This window comes from Lagopus muta, chromosome 3, assembly GCF_023343835.1.
Source record: "Lagopus muta isolate bLagMut1 chromosome 3, bLagMut1 primary, whole genome shotgun sequence".
Taxonomy (NCBI): domain Eukaryota; kingdom Metazoa; phylum Chordata; class Aves; order Galliformes; family Phasianidae; genus Lagopus; species Lagopus muta.
In genome coordinates this window covers 36,068,687-36,078,635 of record NC_064435.1, presented here as the reverse complement: position 1 = coordinate 36,078,635, position 9,949 = coordinate 36,068,687, and positions in this window count along the sequence as shown.

Below are 9,949 nucleotides of genomic sequence, written 5' to 3'. Positions count from 1 at the left end.
CTCACTCTGTTCTCATTACAGAAGAAGCCATCCATCTCAACTCAGAGAAGACATTTCTTCAATGAACTATGGCTGGCCTGAGATTATTTAATGGGAGATGGAGATTTTCATTACCGTGTTGGTCATCTGAACCCGGGCCAGCTGAGAAGAGGCTGAAGTGCATTAGTGTTTGTCAGCTGTATGAAATAGATGAGGGAATCTATTCTGTCCTCCCCTTCATGACACCAACAGTACTTCCAGCTCTCTCACCATCTGAGCAAACGCTTTATGAGGTATTTTTCCTCCATAGCAGCACTGTTCAGGCTGAGGCTGAAACATGTTGACAGTGTCGGGATTCCTTTGTTATGAACTCTGTTTTGCTGGGCAGAATGTATGTGACTTTGTGGCCATCAAACATGGAGCTTGTAAGTAAGACTGGAGCCAGAATTTCATAACTGTTGCTTACATCACAAGTCAGAGTAAGACATCTACAATTCACACTAACTGCACCGATATTTATGATGATTCTTTAATTTATTTTTATAGAAATGAAAACAGGAACCTAGAAAACAGAAAACATAGATCATAAGGGATAAGGGATCACCACAAGCAGGACGCACTTCTTGTACTGAGGTTGTCTTCAGAACATTTTGTTACTTCTTTAATCTACTGTGGGAGAGATGAGCTTGGTCCAATGCACAAAGAGGTGGCACTGTTCAAAGGGAACAGCACAGTGCTCTGCAGTTGCAGACATAACATCACAACACACACTGCCTGAAATGTCCCTGTGTTTGTGCTTTGTACACAATCTGTTCCCATTGGTACTGTTGCTGGGAGCATTTATTCCAATTATCTCTTGAACACAACCTTCATCCTAGCTTTTCCCCTGCAGCAAGCCTAGGTGGACAGAAGTAAGTTGGCTCCCAGATACAATGCCATGTCTTTGAACCTCCTCTTGTTTGTCCAAATGCCCCCTCCAGCAAAATCCAGAGCCTGCCAAATGGCAGTCAAAGTTACTATTTTAATTCCCTTTTCCACAATTGAGAATAGACAAGTTGCAGAACACATTAACTTGATGTGTAATGCTAAAATCTTCAGTGTAATACTTCTCACTATGAAGGAGCTGTGTTTGCTGTTGGTAAGACAGGGAAGACAGGGCAAAATGCAGCTCCTGAGCTGACAACATCCATGGTGCGACCTTGAGCAGTGTGAGAATAGCACCTCACAACTGGCCCAGTGATTCTTAAGAGCTGCTGGTAGATGATCTGAGAGACAAAGAATAAGAGAGAGCAAAAGCAAAGTGCGCACAAAACTCAAACAGGCCTGGAATTTCAAGGAGGAGTCCACCATAATTCCAGCTATAAAGCTGGCTAAGTGTGCCAGAATATCTGGGGATCCAGGCAACAACTCTCTAAAGGAATTTCACTTAGATTATTGTTCCTAGCTATGATGTTATAATAGCATTTATTTGATGCAAGGTGACAGCTAGAGAAATCTGACTTGTTTGTAGGAGCTTCAGAACAAAGCTCAGTAATAACACTCTGCATTTAGATAATATTCTTTCATGTTTGGAACATGAAATAGACTTAATGATTGAATGTCACAGTGTCTTCATTAGACAGTCTCCATTTTGCAGGTGTGGAGATGTTCAGATGCATAGAAATAAAATCACTTCTCTGAGTTCAGACAGGAGGTCTGACTCAGAGCACAGAATGTAATTTAGGCTACCCAAGGCCTCATCTTCTTTTTAACCACTACTCTATATTGCTTTAAAATATTTCTTGCATCTAGATTAAAAGATACAAACCCAGTGTAACTTGTGATATACAGCTAACTTTTTTTTTTAATGCAAAATCTTCAATTGTTCTACTGCCAGAAATAAATAAAAAAGCTAAAAACATTCCTATCTTTCTGGTGATTTATAGGAATATGAATCACACAAGTGCTAAACAGGCATAAGATGCATACTGATGTTTTAGGACAATATCTCCCAGTAAATATCAAATCACATCCTTCAAATCTGTAAAACCCAAGACAGAAACCATGATATTATTACAAAGCAGCAGTTCTCCTGATGTAGCATCAGCCCTTCAACCACAGCTTACACGTAGTGCTCTGCATTTTGCTACAAAAGGAGAACTTATCCCTGAGACCCAGCTGGTCCTTGCTTATACCCTGAAGCCCAAAGATTGATAGTCCTTATCAAGTTGTCATCTTAGGCAGCTCTCTATCCCGGAATTTACTGGGCTGCTTCCTTCAGTAGTAGCCTGTGGCAAAGAATGATGCAGGTTAATTGTAGATGGTATAAAACGGAGCACTTATGCATTCTACGTCTGTTGCCTTTCACTGTGGATAAGTTACTTCTTGTCTTTGTGGTAATCTAAATGACAGACTGGTATAAAAATTCTGTCTTTCATTCTATATTTTGTTATTTTACATACTTACCATATTACCTCTTTTAGTTGTTGCTTTTCCTTTTGAAACATGCTTAGCCTTCCTCAAACCTTATCCTACCATGGATCCTTTCAGCATTTTCTAAGTTCTTTTTGAGGCAAAATTGATCAATAAAGATTATTATATTTACTACAGAGTTCTATTTGTGAAATAAGGTTTTAAAATTCACATTGACTTCACCAGGCCTTTGACATAGTGTTATGGGACAGCTTAGCTCCACACAGCAGGATGGAGGAAGAGAATGAGAAAGGTAAAAGTGAGAAAATCTGTGAGTCAAGATAAAGGCAATGCAATAAATAGAGCAAAAGTTGTGCAGGCAAACAAAGCAAAACAGGTATTGCACAATCCTCTGTACTGTCTTTTCTAATTTAAATAATGGCTGATACTTGTTAAATTTCTCTTTCTGCATTTATTGATCCCCACTCTTTGGATGTTTAGTAATGCGCTCTCAGAACAAATCTACAAAGCATTACAGATAATCTCTGGATCAAAACTTGTTATTGATTCTTACTCAAATGCTTTACATCCTTTAAGAAAAAATATATTAGTCTTTCCAAAATGATGCAAATCTTTCTACTTGACACATAGGTGCCTTAAATGTCGGTGGTATCCAGCCTGCTCTATCCAGCAGTACATAAACTCAAAATCAACAAGAATTGTTAGTGTCGTTATGTGAGATCATGCATCTATTCTTCAGTGTGTTCAGGATGCAAGACTTAAACCAAAAGTGGAAACTGTTCTCATGTCTTTTAAAATTTGATGATTATATTAGCAGTCTCAGCACAGGGTACTTCCTGGGGATTAGTGACTGTCTGGGATAAGTGACCTTTGCCTCAAGTATCAGTTCTTACCACTTATGCAGTAATTCACTGAACTTGCATTGCACCTCTTCTGCTGTTGCTAAGTACTAAAGATTATTTTAAAGGTTAATATATATAACAAGTCATTCAGAGTGTACTAAATTTATGGCATGAAGCATGCTCCAATTACTCCTTCTGATAACCTCCCCATAAAAGTGATATTTCCATAATAATTAATGACTGAATAATTTCTCTAATGAGAGATAAATGATGATGTGGTAACATAAAGTAATATGACTCTCTTTCTCCTGTAACATATAGACACTGCAAATAACCAGTATGAAAATATGTATCTCATCTATGTGTTACAAATCAGTCCAAATTTGTGACCAAATCAATCAACCATAAATGTCAAACAGGAACAGTATAAAAATAATTTAAAAATTCAAGACTCTTTTTTTTTTTTTCTCTCCCATATCATTCTAATCAGCATGCATAATGAAATTAAACTGATTTAGTGCTATCGAGATATCAAAGTGTAGTAAGCAGTTTAAACTAAGAAGAAAACAAACTTATCTCAATGTAAGCAGTTTAATATGTTAATGAATACAAATAAATATTGTCTTGTAAACTTCAGTTGCCCATATGGTCCTTCTTTACCTCTGGTACAAGGTGCTATGACCTAAGAGCTTGTGCCCTATGAAGGTTTTACTGTTCACAGCAGCCACTCTGAGACCCAGGGAGCAGGGTTTTCATCACCTCTACAAGCAGTCAGGCAGTTCTTTGGAGCAGCCTATGATGAATCATTTCCTTTCCCACCTGCCCCTGGCTGTGAAGCCACTAGTAATAATACACTGTGTTGAAAACAGCACGTCACAAGGATATTTTAGTATAACATGCCAGAATGTCCCTTACTGCAGATGTTGAAAGAATGATAGTAACTTTTCTTCATTTATCATTCATGGTGACTGAGGACACGATAAGCAACATTCAGAGCATTGCAATTTATCTCAGCTTAAGTGTGTATGTAGTTTTAAGTGTCACAACTGATGCATGAGTTTTCACCCAGTGCTATGCACATCTGTGTTCTGTGTTTTTCTGGGCATCGTGTAAATTTACACTGTACTGAATGAGCTGCACTATTGTGTAATACATAACATACTGTCTGTTTTTTTGGCTACAGTGAAATTGTTACAGGTATATAATGATACAGTTATGACAACTTCTTACAGTTACTTTGGTGTTAACCTGATTTAGCAGCAAACTGCTCACACTGGGATTTACTGACAATGTTTAATGTAGAAGAAAACTGATAATAGTAGGCCTGAAGCTGTTAGCAACTTGTATGTTCAGTGTAAGATAGAGATTTCTAGTCTGCTTCCTAAAAGCTGTATACTCCTAAAAGCTGTCACTGATAAAGTTAGGTTTTGCTGTATTCATGTATTCAAGAGGTGGAGACACAGAATTTCACAAATGTGTTTTGTCTTTGCCCAGGGAGGTTGTGGATGCCCCATTCCTGGAGGCAGCAAGGCCAGGCTGGATGTGGCTTTGGGCAGCCTGGTCTAGTGGTAGCCCATGGCAGGGGGGTTGAGCTAGATGATCTTTGAGGTCCCTTTTAACCCAGGCCATTCTATGATTCTATGATCTAAACATTTCATCCAATTACTTCTTTATCTAATATATATTCCTTAACTTCACAGCTTTTGCTACAGTGTGTATGCTTGAATATTTTGAATTACACATGGTACTGCTGACAGCTAACTTTGGTCAATCCAGTATTCGCAAACACATCCATGTGAATTCTATTTAACAAAGTTACACTGCAGATACAGGCAGGTACAGCTGCCCTTTTTCTGCAGTGAATGAGACTATTGAACAGACATCAGATTGGGAACGGCACTCTAACACATGGTGTGTTCTGTCTTTAACAACATGAAGTCTTTTGTGGCAGACAGGAAAAGCAAAATACTTCTTCTTTGTCCAATCCATTTACATGTTGTTCATAACAATGTCAGGAAAGTAGTGCAATACAACATATTTTTGTAACAGAGAGAAGTAGGCCTGAACTGGTCGGTTATCTGATCCAATTTTTTACAGCATTCATTTCATGCAGTTCATTTGATCAGGTGACATTGCACTAACTGGTGCTGAAGAGGTTTTTAATGGTATCTCGCAGGAAATTTTTGATTTTCTGAGTTGAAAGTTTAACACCTAGTTTAACTTAAGAATCTGCTGTTCCCTTTTGTGAATACACTGTCAATTTCTACTCACATATTTTTCCATGTTCTTAAGAAAAATGTATATAGAGCTACGTGCTTCCAAGCATAGATCTAGAGATTCTATCAACAGATCTCTGTTATATCAACACTGGATTTTAACAGAACATATAAAGGGTAAGTCTTAGTCAAGTAGTTCCCCAGACATTTGAGAAATGTGGATATTAGGCACTACTTTAACGTGAGTTGTGGTTTTGAATTTTGGGGTCTGCTGCTAAAGGCACATTATTGAAGCAGCCCTTGTTTGAAGCTGAACTCTCGCTGCACTTCCATTTGGAATTTAAAACAATGGCAGTGTCTCCAGAGTCTCTCACTTTCCAAAAATATCACTGGCTCTTAGGGACCTCAGAAATCTATAGCTGACTTCTGGTCTACGCTTAGAAAGTTTTCTGCCTGAGTAAGCTGCACTGTTTGCACGACTTTGTCATTTATAAGAATCTTGCATTTCTGCCATGTCTAAATGTGCTGTCAACCTTGAACCACTGCCTACCATATATCTATTTTGAAGATTTCTGTTCCAGTGAAAATTGTCCTGGAGTTCAGCAGCTGATCTGGTAAGAAAAACAGTTCAAACAAGAGAATCTGAATCTGATCTAAGAGTTATGCACTTGTAGCAACTACCACAAGTAAAAGTAAAGTAAAATAATCCTGAGGTAAGATTCCAGCTCTAATGACACTTGGACAAGTGCCTTGTTTGATAAATCATGGTAGGCAATTCAAATAAATAGACATGCAAGCAGAGTATTGACAGTGCAAAGAGACACTACTGAGCTGAGCCACAGCCCTTTCTAATCACCTGCATAGCTCTTCTCTATTTTTTAATCTCCTTTGCCATGTAGGCATATGTTATTACTAATAGGATTTTTATTGTTCACTATGCTTACCTCAAGACCAGAAAGTTCAGGTCTATTCAAAGAGATGTCTACCTGAGACATGGACAGGTAATAAAGCATTGCGTCATAACATTGCTTTGTAACTGGGAGGGTCTCATGTGCAAAGTTTTTGTCAAGATGTGGCATGGCATTGTTTTGTGATACTCAGCATGAGGCCTTCATCAACAAATCAACCTCTTAATTTTTGACAAAGAGAAAAAAAGGAAAAAAAGAGAAATGACTCATCTTTGCTGTTGCTTAACATGGTCTGTTAAAATACTTGGTTTTCTTCAACAAGTTTTTCTTTGAAACTTACTGATTTGACATGTGTATAGGTTTGAATGAACTTCATTGCTTTACATGGTGATAATACTCTAACCAGACTGCAGATCATAGAATCATTGAATCATAGAATGGCCTGGGTAGGAAAGTACAAGAACCACCAAGTTGCAGCCCCCTGCCATAGGCAGGGCTGCCAACTGCTAGATTGAGTGCTAGATAATATTGCCCAGATGCTGAAGTCTTCAGCCCCCTTTGAAATACGAAGATTGGACCAATAATTCTTCAATCTTTGTTAATGCTGCATTCTTCCAGTTGTATGCTCATTACTATGCTGAGGATGTTCCTTACCTGCTCCCTCTTCAATTTACATTATCTAAATTTCTTTAGCAGATTTCTTCTTTTTATATGTCACAGACATGTCTTTTTCCCAGCTTGTCATGTGGGATGAAAACATGCTTCTGCTTAATTCCAAATGCAGAAGAGAAACAACTATTATACATTTCTCATCTTTCTGAATCAGTATTTGTGACTCATTGAATGCAAGGAATAAGATGGAAACTGAATGTGCTTGACCAAAAGAATGCAACCTAAGTTTGGGAAATCCAGTGATAGTATTAACTGTAAAAGCCTATTATATAATAGTTTTAGCAATTTGTCCTAGAAGTAGACTGACTGTCATAGTCTGAAGCATCCAATAAGAAACTGTGCTTTTGCAGTAACACTTTTTCTTCTCTTCTGCTTCCACAGCTGCATCACTTATTATTTGGTATTTGGTGTTGATTAGATATTCAGTGTTGCCAGAACCCAGAATTTGAAGATTATTACTGGCCTCTCAGAGTGGCTTGCATCGAATTCTCTAAAGAAATGCTATTCCTTCCTGGAAGATCAATTACAGGCTTGACTGCTGATTTGATAGCAAGAGCCAGGAGGAGCCAGGTTCACCAGCTATGTTGATGAGGTCCTATAGCTTCAGCAAAAGCCATCTTTGCATTAATAAAAACTGTCACAACATTTTCAAAAGGAAAATGGCATGGAGGGCTTTCTCATGAGAAACACTGTCCAGGAATGCTTCCACTTTTTTCCTTTTACAATTTTCCTTTACAATTAATAAGTCCAAAGCTCAGCAATACCAGCATGCAATGAGTCCTCATCAAGAGTAAATTCTGCAGTTCTCTGACTCCATTTGACCCCAGAAGAATAAACAGTGCTATGTTATTACTTATTTCTAACACTTAATGGAGGCCTGGAGCAAAATACGGCAAAGTATGCCTTCAGTGTCCGATGACAGAAATACAAATGACACTTGGCCAATGCACTTTTTCTCTTTACTCACTAAGAGATGTCAATCAAGAGGTCTTGCTCCCCAATAGACCAACCATCCACTGGAAATACTTAAGAAGCTTTGAATCACTCTTTTCTCTGTATTAACAGCATCAACAATGAGCTCTTTATCTAAGGGTCAGCAGGTCACTAGCCCGTCAGCTTGGATTACTCATTGTTTCAGTCCAGGGTCCCATTTCCCTGACCGACAGCACAGCATGCAAGCTAGATTTTTCCTGGGATGTGTTCTGGAGGAAAACGGGGCATGTCTCAGGCAAAACCCATGATTTTTTGATGCTTAGATTTATCAAAGACTTCTCCAGTATGAACTGTCCTTCAGCGTGTACCTAGTATGATGAACCTTTTCATGTGTTATAGAACTTAACCTACTTCATGCAACAAATGTTCTCAGCGCAAAAAAAAAAAAAAAAAAAAAAAAAAAAAACCCACGAAAAAACAGCAATAAAGAATCTCAGGACAAAACTGAAGCAGAACTCAGACTTTCATAACACAAACCCAGAAATGAGAGATGGGAAAAATTTCCCAGTTTGCCATGGAGAGTAACAGTGTGGTTTCATACTGAGGGGTTTAAGATTCAAACCAGGCTCTGTAGATCAAAATTTGAAAGACTAAAAGTTGCTCATGATGAAAACTAATTCAAAGCAGATTAGCAAGTTGCATTTTAGAGAAGTTGTGGCTGACCAGACTCAAATGAGTGAGCATAAATACCTGTGAGACAGTAACAGAGCCAGGGCACTGAGGAGAAGACGGCAACCATATAAGTGAGCAACTCTATGACAGATCACTAGGAGAATAAAATAACCCTCTTGAGTTTATCATTTGGCTGGCATAGTATATATCCTTGCTATGTAGATGAGTGAAGAACAAAGAATGTGACATATTCTGAATTCTTTATGGCTTTTGGTACCACATCCAAGTTGAAGTTGAATCAGTATGGACTGGAAAAAAGGGATTGTTAGTTGTACTGTTAGATGGATTAAAATTGAATGAATCACCAGGTTCAAAGGCTAATCAAAAGCTCAGTTTCAAGCTGAAGATCTAAAAATTAGCACAGTATCCCAGGAGGTGATCCTGAGGCCCATATAATGGTCTGCATCGAAGACTTAGATGATATAAAATGTACTCTCAGCCAGTTTGTGGTTGCCATCAGGTTAAGTACAGGGGGAAATGACAGATGACACTTTAGTCCAGAAAGACCTGAGAAGTTGGAGTATTGCATCAATGACAACAATAAATGATCAGAAGCTATAGCTTGAGAGGTTACAGTTAGAGGAGAAAGCCACTACAAAAGTAAACACACAGCTGAAAAGTGTTGTATAGAAACTCTTAATTCTTTAAGGCTTTCAAAACAGAGATTGACAAAATCAGAGAAGACCTGATCTGATCTTGGAAATAGATCTGCTGCTGCAATAGATCTGCTGCTGCAAGAAGTCAGGAAATTTAAAAAGCCTGGGTCAAGACCAGGTCCAGGTACAGTGGTCAGGGTCAGCCTTAGTGTAGTGAACACTCTACAAGTCCATTCTTATTAGATTGGTCAAGCCAGGAAATCAAGTCAATTGGTCAGAATCAGGGTCAGGATCATGAATGTATTGGACTTAGCTACTCATGATGATTACAGGAACGTAGTGAAGCAGTGTGGGAAGAAAATTAGAAAAGCCAAAGCCCGGCTAGAACTGAATTTGACCACTAAGGTAAAGGAAAACAATAAATATTTCTGTACATACATCAATAGCAAGAGGAGAGCTAAGGATAATCTTCATTTCTTTTTGGACGCCAATGGCAACTTGGTGACCAAGGATCAGGATAAGGCTGAGGTACTTGATGCATTCTTTGTCTCAGTCTTTAATAGTAAGGCTTGTTATTCGCTGGGAACACATCCCCCTGCATTGGTAGATAGGAATGGGGAACAGAATAAGCCCTGCATAATCCACGATGGATGGTTTTG